The sequence below is a fragment of the Carcharhinus amblyrhynchos genome, chromosome 8 (genome assembly GCF_965287045.1).
Source record: "Carcharhinus amblyrhynchos chromosome 8, sCarAmb.v2.hapA, whole genome shotgun sequence".
NCBI lineage: Eukaryota > Metazoa > Chordata > Chondrichthyes > Carcharhiniformes > Carcharhinidae > Carcharhinus > Carcharhinus amblyrhynchos.
In genome coordinates this window covers 59,291,366-59,301,749 of record NC_137331.1, presented here as the reverse complement: position 1 = coordinate 59,301,749, position 10,384 = coordinate 59,291,366, and the positions used below count along the sequence as shown (strand labels likewise).

The window sequence follows — 10,384 nt, the reverse complement described above, 5'->3', positions numbered from 1 at the left end:
TTTGACAAAGTCCCTCATAGTAGGTTGGTACAGAAGATTAAAGCTCATGGGATATGTGGTCAGGTATCTAGATGGGTAGAGAACTGGCTTGCAAAGAGGGGTCAGAGAGTAGTAGTGGAGGGGTCTTTTTCTAGCTGGAGGTCTGTCATTAGTGGTGTGCCGCAGGGCTCAGTACTGGGACCTCTTCTCTTTGTAGTGTATATAAATGATTTGGAAGAGGGAGTAGGTGGTGTGATCAGCAAATTTGCTGATGACACCAAGATGGCTGGATTGGCGGGCAGTGAGGAGCAGTGTCTGGCAATACAGCGGGATATTGATAGGCTGGTTGATTGGGCAGATACATGGCAAATGGAGTTTAATCCGGATAAATGTGAGGTGATGCATTTTGGCCGGAATAATGTAGGGGGAAGTTATATGATAAAGGGTAAGCCCGTAAGGAGTATAGAATCGCAGCGAGACCTGGGGGTGCAAGTGCACAAGTCATTGAAGGTGGCAGTGCAAGTGGAGAGTGTGGTGAAGAAAGCCTATGGTACGTTAGCCTTTATAGGAAGGGGTATAGAATGTAAGAGCTGGAGTCTAATGTTACAGTTGTACAGAACGTTGGTTAGGCCGCATTTGGAGTACTGCGTCCAGTTCTGGTCGCCTTACTACCGGAAGGACATGGAGACTCTGGAGAGAGTGCAGAGGAGGTTTACCAGGATGTTGCCTGGTATGGAAGGACTGGGGTATGAGGAAAGATTGAAGAAATTGGGGCTCTTTTCCCTCGAAAGACACCGACTGAGGGGGGATCTAATAGAGGTATATAAGATTATGAAGGGTATAGATAGAGTAAACAGAGGTAAGCCATTTCCTATGATAGAGACACGTAGGACAAGGGGCCATGGACTTAAGGTGAGGGGGGAGAGGTACAACACAGATATTAGAGGGAGGTTTTTCACACAGAGGGTAGTGGGGGTATGGAATGCTCTGCCAAGTAAGGTGGTGGAGGCAAACACGCTAGAGTCCTTTAAGAGTAACTTAGACAGGCACATGACTGAGTTGGAGATGGGTGGATATAGGAGATCCTTTTAAATAAGGGTCATTAGCATTGGGGCGTCCCTGGTAATGTAAATGGGTATAGTATGATAATAATGTTTCTTCTCTTTTCATTCACTGGTTTTAAGTCGGTCCACCTCGTGTCCAACGAGGGGCATACACGCGATGGGTCGTACTGGGGCTGCTCTTGGTTGTTTGAGATTGGCCTAGTGCTTCATGTCGTTAGTGTGTGCCTAAACTGGACCAGATACTGGGCAAGACGACAGGTCAGTGACTATCACTGTTTGCTGTGCAGACACATGGATTTGGGCCGGTGTCTGTGGGAGTTTGCGCATTCTCCCCATGCTTGCGTGGGTTTTCTCCGGGTGCTCTGGTTTCCTCCCACACCCCAAAGATGTGCTGTTAGGCTGATTGGCAGGAATAAATTGTCCCTAAATCAGTTTCCCTCAATCTGGATGGCCATAAAACATTAGACAGGGGTCGTGGGTAGAGAGGCGGACTGGTGGTGTTGAGATGGCGGCACGGGCTCGTTGGGCCGAAGGGCCTGTTTCCCGGGCTGATTTTTGTTCTTTGTTCTTCTTTGATAATTCCATTCAGAAAATTGCTAGGACAGTTTCTCACAATTTTCCCATTTCTGGTGGGTACTGCCTGGGCAGCTGTAACTCTGTTAAGTCAAGAATAACAGATGCTGCCTCATAATGCACATTGTAATACAATACTTCCCCTGTTGGAATCAGCACCAACTCATTCCTAGTTCCAGTTGTCATTATGAGCATTTAACCTCTTTGTCCTGTGTCTTTGGGATTATTGGTAGGGGCTTCTTTTCATGGGTGGCATTGACTGTAATAAGGAGGATCTGGGACCACATGAGGGTCCAAACCCTGAGTCCATGCAATGGTTACCTCTTTTTGGCATATTCCCCCCCCCCATCCCCATACTTGTATACACACACACATAAACTCCATGATCCTCCTTCCATCACTTGTCCCAATACTTTCTCACTCCTTCTTTAGTTCCCTTAATCCACCACTGCAAGTTTTTCCCCAATTTTTATCAATCTGTGGATGCATCACCTTTCTTCTAATCTATCATTTGGAACCACCACCAGCCCATGAAGGTGCTCCCTTGACATCCCAGGCAAACTCATCTGCCCTCTTTCTATCAGTACCTTGCTTGCTGTGAGATTTAATTTTGGGCAGGCCACTGATACTTCCCCAAGTTTGTAACCAGTATGATTGGAATACTTGGTGGAATTTGACCTGGCCTTATTTCCTGGCCTATTTAAATACCTCATTATCAACCTGTGTTGTATCCCCTTGTATTACAGTGGGCCCAGCTCCTCCTATACATCCATAAATAAAGGACATCTTGATGTCTCCTTGTCCCCGTCTCCCTTCCTGTTCCATTTAAGATCATCGGGATGTCCAATCACATTGTGCACTTCATTATGCGTCTTTGGTTCTACTCACTTCTACGAAGGAAAATAACAGATAGCATCACTCTTTGAGATATCTTCCCACCACATGTCAGACTTAAGTTATCTACATAGTTACACCATAAGTTCCAATTACTGGAGTCCCTTTTCATTTCCCCAATATTCGGACCTCTTGCAGCTTGAAGTTTCCGTAGGAAAAGGCATCCACGGCAACCTGGGTTGAGATCTCTGACAACTCCTTCTTGACACTTGGAATATCTTTATCATTCCCAAAACACGGGAGGAAGACTTATAGTGATTAAATACATGATTGCTCCCTGAGTCTCTGTCAGTTTTGTTCTCCTCTCTTCAGGATCATAGAGTTTACACTGGTTAATGTTAATCTTTTTATCTGTTTTGGCAGTTGTATTGCATATACAAAGAGCCTGCTTTATCTACTATACTTATAGTCCCTTGTACAACACTTTGACAATCCCTACTCTTGTGTAATTCTGACAATTACCTGGTTCCCCTGCTTTCCACTCCAACACTTCCTGTGGTTCCAGCAGCATTTTACTCTGTATGTGTTGTCTTCCTATTTTATTGGGTGCCTGCTAGTGTATTTTCTTTAGAGTGTTATGTAGATCTTTCACAAATCTGTTGGTACAGGCCTTGGTTAGGGGTAGTCATTGGGTAGGGGAATCCCATAAGGGATGGGGGGGTTAGGAATTCTGTGGGGGGGTCGATGTGGGACCTTACAATAGTTATCCAGAAATTAGAACTAGGTTTAATTCTTCCAACTGTTTCTGAGTATCTATTAGAATCCATAGAATCTCTACAGTGCAGAAGGAGGCCATTCATCCCATTGAGTCTACACCGACCCTCCAAAAAACCATCTTAACCCAGGCCCTCCCCTCTGCCGTATCCCTATAAACCAGTGAATTTACCAGGGCTAATCCACCCAACCTACACATGTGGGGACACTGAAGGGCAATTTGGCACAGCTTATCTACTTGCACATCTTTGGACTGTAGGGGTGAAACCAGATCACCTGAAGGAAACTCACGCAGACATGGGGACAATTTGAAAACTCCATACAGTCAGCCAAAGCCAGAATTGAAACCAGTTTCCTGGTGCTGTGAGGCAGCAGTGCTAATTGGAAGCATCAGAGTGTGGATAACTATTTCAAGGAGCTATGAACCTATACCCCAAGATCTCTTTGTTCTATAACTCTCCCCAATGCCCTACAATTAACTGAGTAAGTCCTGCCCTGGTTCAATCTACCAAAATGCATCACCTTGCATTTATCTAAATTAAACTCCATCTGCCATTCATCAGCCCACTGACCCAATTGATCAAGATCCTGTTGCAATGCTAAATAACCTTCTTCACTGTCCACTATGCCACCAATCGTGGTGTCAACTGCAAACCTACTAACCATGCCTATTAAATTCTCATCCAAGTCATTAATATAAACAATAAATAACAGTGAACCCAGCACTGATCAGTGAGGCATACTGCTGGTCACAGGCCTTCAGTTTGAAAAGCAACCCTCTACAACCACCTCTGTCTTTTGTCATCAAGCCAATTTTGTATCCATTTGGCTACCTCACCCTGGATCTTGTGAGATTTAACCTTATGTAACAATCTTGTCAAAAACCTTGCTAAAGTCCATTTAGACAACATCAACTGCACCGCTGTCATCTATCTTCTTGGTTACCCCTTCAAAAAACTCAATCAAATTTGTGAGACAACATTTTCCACTCACAAAGTCATGCTGACTGTCCCTAATCAGTCCTTGAGTCTCTAAATGTTTGTAGATCCTGTCTCTCAAAATACTTTCTAACAATTTATCCACTAAAGATGTGAAGCTCACTGGCCTGTAGCCTGCAGCCCTTCTGAAACAAAGGCACAACATTTGCCACCCTCCAATCTTCAGGCACCTTACCTGGGACTATTGATGATTCAAATATCTCCGCTAGGGGACCCACAATTTCCTTCCTAGCTTCCCACAATGTCCTGAGATACATTTCATCAGGTCCCAGTGATTTATCTACCTTGAAGCACTTTAAGACTTCCAGCACCTCCTTCTCTGATACATGTACACTCCGCAAGACATCACTATTTATTTCCCCAAGTTCCCTAACATCCTTGCTTTTTCCAGAAGTGAATACTGATGAGGAATATTCATTTAGGACCTCTACCATCTCTTGTGGATCCGCATATAGATGACGTTGTTGATCCTTAAGAGATCCTACCTGCTCCCTAGTTACTCTTTTGCCCTTTATATATTTGTTTGAATGTTTGAATAATTTCTGGTATTGATACTTTAATGGTTTATCTGATGGCATGAGTTGGCATGGAGGAGCCACGAGGATGTCAAATAGCTTGCATTTGTGCAGGTCACTTTGTGTGCACTGGCCACCCCAAAGGACTTTACATTGACTTATGCTTCAAAAGCATCCCTGTAATGCATAGCAAAATCCTAAAAATAACCAAATAGTTGCCAGATGACCTTTTTAAATTGGTTTGGTATTTTTATTAATACCGTCTGTGTATTTGAATGGGTCAAACTGAGTACTGGGGTGGGTGAAAACTACTGATTCACAAGGGAAAATGAGTACAGATTTGAAAGTCAGTGCTGATGAAGGTCATCTAATTGAAACGTTAATTCTGTTTTTCCCCTCAAAGATGTTGCTTGACTTGCTGAGTATTTCCACATTTTCTGTTTTCATTTCGGATTTCCAGGTTCAGTAATATTTTGCTTCTGTTAGCTTCAACTCATTGTAAGATTACTTGAAGTTGCCAGTAGGGGCTGCAAATCAGATGATGCACCCATTGAAACATTGCTAAATGAGACACTCAGAAGATGAAACGCTAGCACAACAGCTTAACCGGAGCCTAATTTCGCATCAAAAGTTGCGTTCTATTTCTTAAAATAGACATTACTTTTTCTTGGGCTGTATTGGATGTTTTTGCAAATACTCCTTTCTTGGCAGTAATTGGAAAGGAGCCAAGAGTTCCGACACGTCAGGGACTTCAGTTAAAGTTCGGCAAAAAGAGAGAGAAGCAGAAATTGTCGGAGAAGCTGGGACGAGTGGACTCTCGGATCGACCAAAGGTCACAAAGATCCGGAGAGTTACACAAGCCTGACCCTGAAGCTGGGGCAACCGGTGGGTAAACTGCAAAATGTAAGTTTAGGGTTTGTGCGAAAGGGAAAGTTTTCGATGTAGTTTGGATTGTTTGCAGAGGCCTGCCTGGTGTCAGTGGAGCTCCAGGTGTCCACCCTGACAGGCGGCAGGAATTCAGTAATAAAAGTGGGGGATGTTAGTGGGAGTCGGTATGAAAGGCTGTTCTTTGTGTTTGTGTGGAGCGGGTTACACTGCGGGTTTATAACAGACATTCCGCCTGTCCCCGCAACTGGCCATTTACTGAATAAAATACAGAAACAGGAACAGGTCAGGCAGCGGGAGCGCGCGCGAGAGGCCGAGGGGGTGTCGGGAGCGCGCGGGGCCCGGGGGAAATGGGGAGCGCGCGGCCGGAGCGAGCGTAGTCACGGGGATGTGAAGTCCGGGCGCGCGGGTGCTGATGAAGAGCAGCTGAGGCTGAATGAGGAGTTGGAGCAAATGGTGTAAATCTGACACACGGCGGCCTAATCAGAGACTCTACGGAGTGTGTGTAACAGCTGGTCTCAGCTGGAATCTTCCTCAGTGTGGAGGAAAGCACAATCCACGCAGCAATTACATAGTTTGGTGAGTTCAGAGCATTTCCCGAAATCCCTGCTCCCCAGAGAGCCTTTCCCTTTCAGTGTCAAAGCACAATGCAGATACATTCATTCACTGCCCTAATCTATTTACTGTTAAAAGCAAAGTAGGAAGATTAGTTCGTCCGCATACTCTTTAACAAATAGTTTTATATTTTCCAAAACTAAGTTGATAATATTAATAGTCAAAGGGCAACTATCGTAGTTAATATTTTCTTGACTTCTTTAAAAATATTAAATCGCCATATGTTTCTAAAAGACTTCAGGCTCGTCTTTGTTTACCCATCCAATGTTAGAAGTGCCACGTTATTACCCGCTTTAATGTTGGTCTATAAGTGTTAACCGCTTGCCAACTTATTTTATTTGGATGGTTTTGATTCCGATCGCCTGCTGCTCAAATGTCTGTTTTTGTCAATCTTTGATCTACCTGAATCTGAGAATAGTTCATTGCTGTGTACTTCACTGGTGGGAACAAATTCCACTTCTGTCGAGTTCCACTTCATCAGGACCTGATTGCCAGGTTGAGAAAGTATGAACAAGTTTGATTTATCAATTCTCAGCAACTATTGCCCTTCAATTTAACCCTTAGTGAAAGCTTGAGTGAGTAATGAAATATAGTACAGTACTGTTGAGACCAAATATATCTACATAAAAAATGGACTAACTACAACTACTTATGTAAAAGCAAAATACGGTAGATTGCTGAAAATCTGAAATAAATCTGAAGTTCAACACTTCTGGCAACATCTGTGACTAGAGAAGCAGAATTAACATTTCAAGTCCATGGGACTTTTTGAGTTCTGCTGAGTTTTTTCCAGCATTTTCTTTTTTAGCTTATTTATACAGTGCATTTTATGTAATACGTTGAAGGTACTTAACAGGAATATTAGAAAATATGACATCTAGCTATATGGGAAATATTGGGTCAGATGATTGGGTGTACCAAATGGACACTATTCTCCCCTGAATCTGGCTACATTAGGGGTTCCACTCATGTAGGAAGATGCGGCGGTGCGGGCTCATTGGGCCGAAGGGCCTGTTTCCCGTGCTGGGTTGTTCTTTGTTCTTTGTTTTTGTGTGACCAAAAGCTTGGTCAAAGAGGATGAAGAATTGAGTTAATGGAGGAAAGCAAGGTGGAAAGGTCTAGGGAAGGAATTCCAAAGTTTGTGGCCTAAACAGTAGAAAGCACAGCCACCTATGGTGGAGCAATTATGATTGGGAATGCACTAAGGGCAGAATTAAAGGAGCACAGATATCTTGGAGGATTGTGAGGTAAGAGAGATAGAGAGGGACAAGGCCGTGGAGGGATTTGAAAACAATTTGACAAGAATTTTAAAATCTCTTGACTGGGAGCCAATGTTGGTCAGCCTGGTGTGTGTTGAAATAGTCAAACCTAGAGTTTATGATGCATCTCTGGAATTCTCTGCCCGTTGAAGTGGTGGAGGCTACCTCGCTAAATATTTTTAAGACGCGGGTTGATGGGTTTTTGATGAGAGGGGATTAAGGGTTATGGGGAGAGGGCAGGAATGTGGAACTGAGCCACGACAGATCAGCCATGATCTTATTGAATGGCGGGGCAGGCTCGAAGGGCCAGATGGCCTACTCCTGCTCCTATTTCTTATGTTCTTATATATGAGGCTTTCAGCGGCAAATGAGCTGAGACTGAGCATAGTCAAGTGATGTCATGGAAATAAATGGTCTTAGTGATGGCACAAATGAGGTTGGAAGATCATCTAAGGACCAAATGTGACTAAAGTAAATGTTGTTTTAACATCAATGTGAGAGGGGAGCATTAACCTGCAACCTTTTTTTTGAAGATGAGAATACTGAACAACTAGATTTTCCTTTGCTTTTAAAGCTAGGAAATTTAGATTTTAAAATGAGACCATTGCCTCATGCACCAAGCTGAAAGAATGAGAATGGTAGTAATAAAGGAGGGAATGATGTCAGTGGGCCTGTGCATAGAAAGTAAATTAATGTTCAAAATAAAAGCAGCTGAATTACCTTATCTACTGATTACTTAGCTGATGAAACAGAACTTTGATTTTGGAGTTGTTAGCTGTCTAGAACATGTCCTAGAAATGTTGAGAGACTGTTTTTACCAACTTGGATGGTATGTAACTGTACAGATTGTAATCAAGCTTGATTCTGGTAATATAATAGCTGGTTTGTTTGTGATCTGTTGGCAGTCAAGATACCAGAGAGAGTGTTATAATCCGGTATTCCTACTCCTGATTGCAATCCAACGACCTTTGTTGGGTCTGATTTCTGGAAAGTAAGTTGCTAGTAAGCTGTAGCTACATGAGGAATAAAATATTTGTGCTCTTCTAGAGTTGTGCTCGTCTCTGGAGGTCAGGAAGAATTTCCCAAGGATTTTCCTGAATCGGCTGCAGAATTTTCCCGTTTTCAGTTGGCCCATTTTACAAAATTTCATTGTTGAGAAATGGATCAAGAAGTAAAAATAGGCCTAGCTTTGTTCATCTCTTAACGCCCTCCCACCCTTCTCAAAAAGCCTGTCCACCACGTACAAGGCACGAAAGTCAGGAGTGTGACATTTTCACTATTTTCCACTTGCCGAGATGAGTGCAACTCCAACAGCACCCTGGAACCTTGGCACCATCCAAGATAAAGCAGCCCACTTGATTGGTACCCCATCTCCGTCCACCACTGAGACAAAGTGACAGATGTGTAGAGTACAAGTAGCAACTTACTGCAACTCCTTGGGTAGCACCTTCTAAAGCCACGACGCCTGTCGTCTAAAAGGGCAAGGCAGCAGGTGCTTTGGAACACCACTTGGAAGTCGCACTCCAAGCCATGTACCACCCTCCTTTTGGAATTATGCAGAATATTTTTAAAAGATTCTGCTTGTAATGTACACTCTAAAAGCCTTTGGGATCTTTATTACTCTAAATGTACCTTCCTGAAAGTACTAACACTCTGTTTTATCATTTGGCATGCTTAAATCAATATTTCAGATGAGGTCTAATGCTGTGCACAAAACGATATCACTTCTTTTGTTCCTTGCCATGTCCTTGTGCTTCTCAACATTGTCTGCTTTTAACCTTACTGCCATCAAATTGTTATCCATGTTTCTTCACCTCTAGATGCTATTCAGTGTCCCACTCATCAACCACCTGGCCCCACCATCCCTAAACTTCAATTCATCCAGAGATCTGCAACCAGTTATCAGGTATTTGTACCAATACTACCACCGCCCCCCCCCTCCCCCCCCCCCCCCCCCCACCAAACCTGTTGAATTTAACTCCTCAATTACAAATCTCCCACATCACTTAACCTCCGCAATCTCTTCCAGCCTCTGTATCTTCTAGTTGGTTACCTATCTATTCTCCAACATAACCTTGACATTGGAGTCTTCAGATGTTTTGGCCCTTCCATGTGGAACTCCCTCTCTGAATCTCTCTACTCCACTTCAACAGTCCGCTCAAAGCCATTGATCACTCAACCAGCTCCCATAAAGATTCCTGACTTCCTTTGTGAAGTGCTTACATTAAATTTTTTTTCCAAAAATATACTTTATTCATAAAATCTGAAATAAACTGTTGCAAATCTACTTGTCTTTGAATTGCAAACAGAGTAGAATTAAAACTTTTTACAGTTCTATACAAATTACAGTCATAACTTTTCAAAACTTAAAACTATATACATGCCTCAAAAATTACTGTGTGCCGTTATTTCTTAGATTGGCACACAGTTACGCAGGTCGAGGGTATTCTGCAGTTCCTGGGCCCTTGGTCTGCCTCCGTTAAAAGGCCTTATAGTGTGGCCTTTCCCCATTGTGCCTTTGCGGCGGCTGCTCCAAGCTTCAGCGCATACCTCAGCACGCAGTCCTGGACCTTGGAATGTGCCAGTCTGCAACACTCGGTTGAGGACAGTTCTTTCAGCTGGAAGATCAGCAAGTTTCGGGCGGACCAAAGTGTGTCCTTCACCGAGTTGATAACCTTCCAGCAGCAGTTGATATTTGTCTTGGCGTGCGTCCCCGGAAACAGCCTGTAGAACACAGAGTCCTGCGTCACCGAGCTGCTCGGGATGAACCTCAACAAATACCACTGCATCTCACTCCAGACCTTCTTTGCAAAGGCACATTCCACAAGGAGGTGTGCGACCGTCTCATCAGCCCTGCAGCCGCTTTGAGGGAAGCGTGCGGTGATGTT

General features: G+C 43.7%; 1 protein-coding gene across 3 annotated transcripts in view; it reads left to right on the top strand.

The window, feature by feature from the left end:
• Window positions 1–5,295: 5,295 nt before the first annotated feature.
• The window catches only part of sgk3 (serum/glucocorticoid regulated kinase family member 3), a 101,107-nt gene continuing 96,018 nt past the window's right edge, over window positions 5,296–10,384 (top strand). The window contains exon 1 of one of the 3 annotated variants that reach the window (XM_080194136.1): window positions 5,296–5,622. The gene's annotated coding sequence lies outside the window, so the exon portion shown is untranslated. Of the gene's footprint in view, window positions 5,641–6,017; window positions 6,202–10,384 lie in introns of those variants that run through there. The other 2 variants (XM_080194134.1, XM_080194135.1) reach the window with 2 other exon arrangements.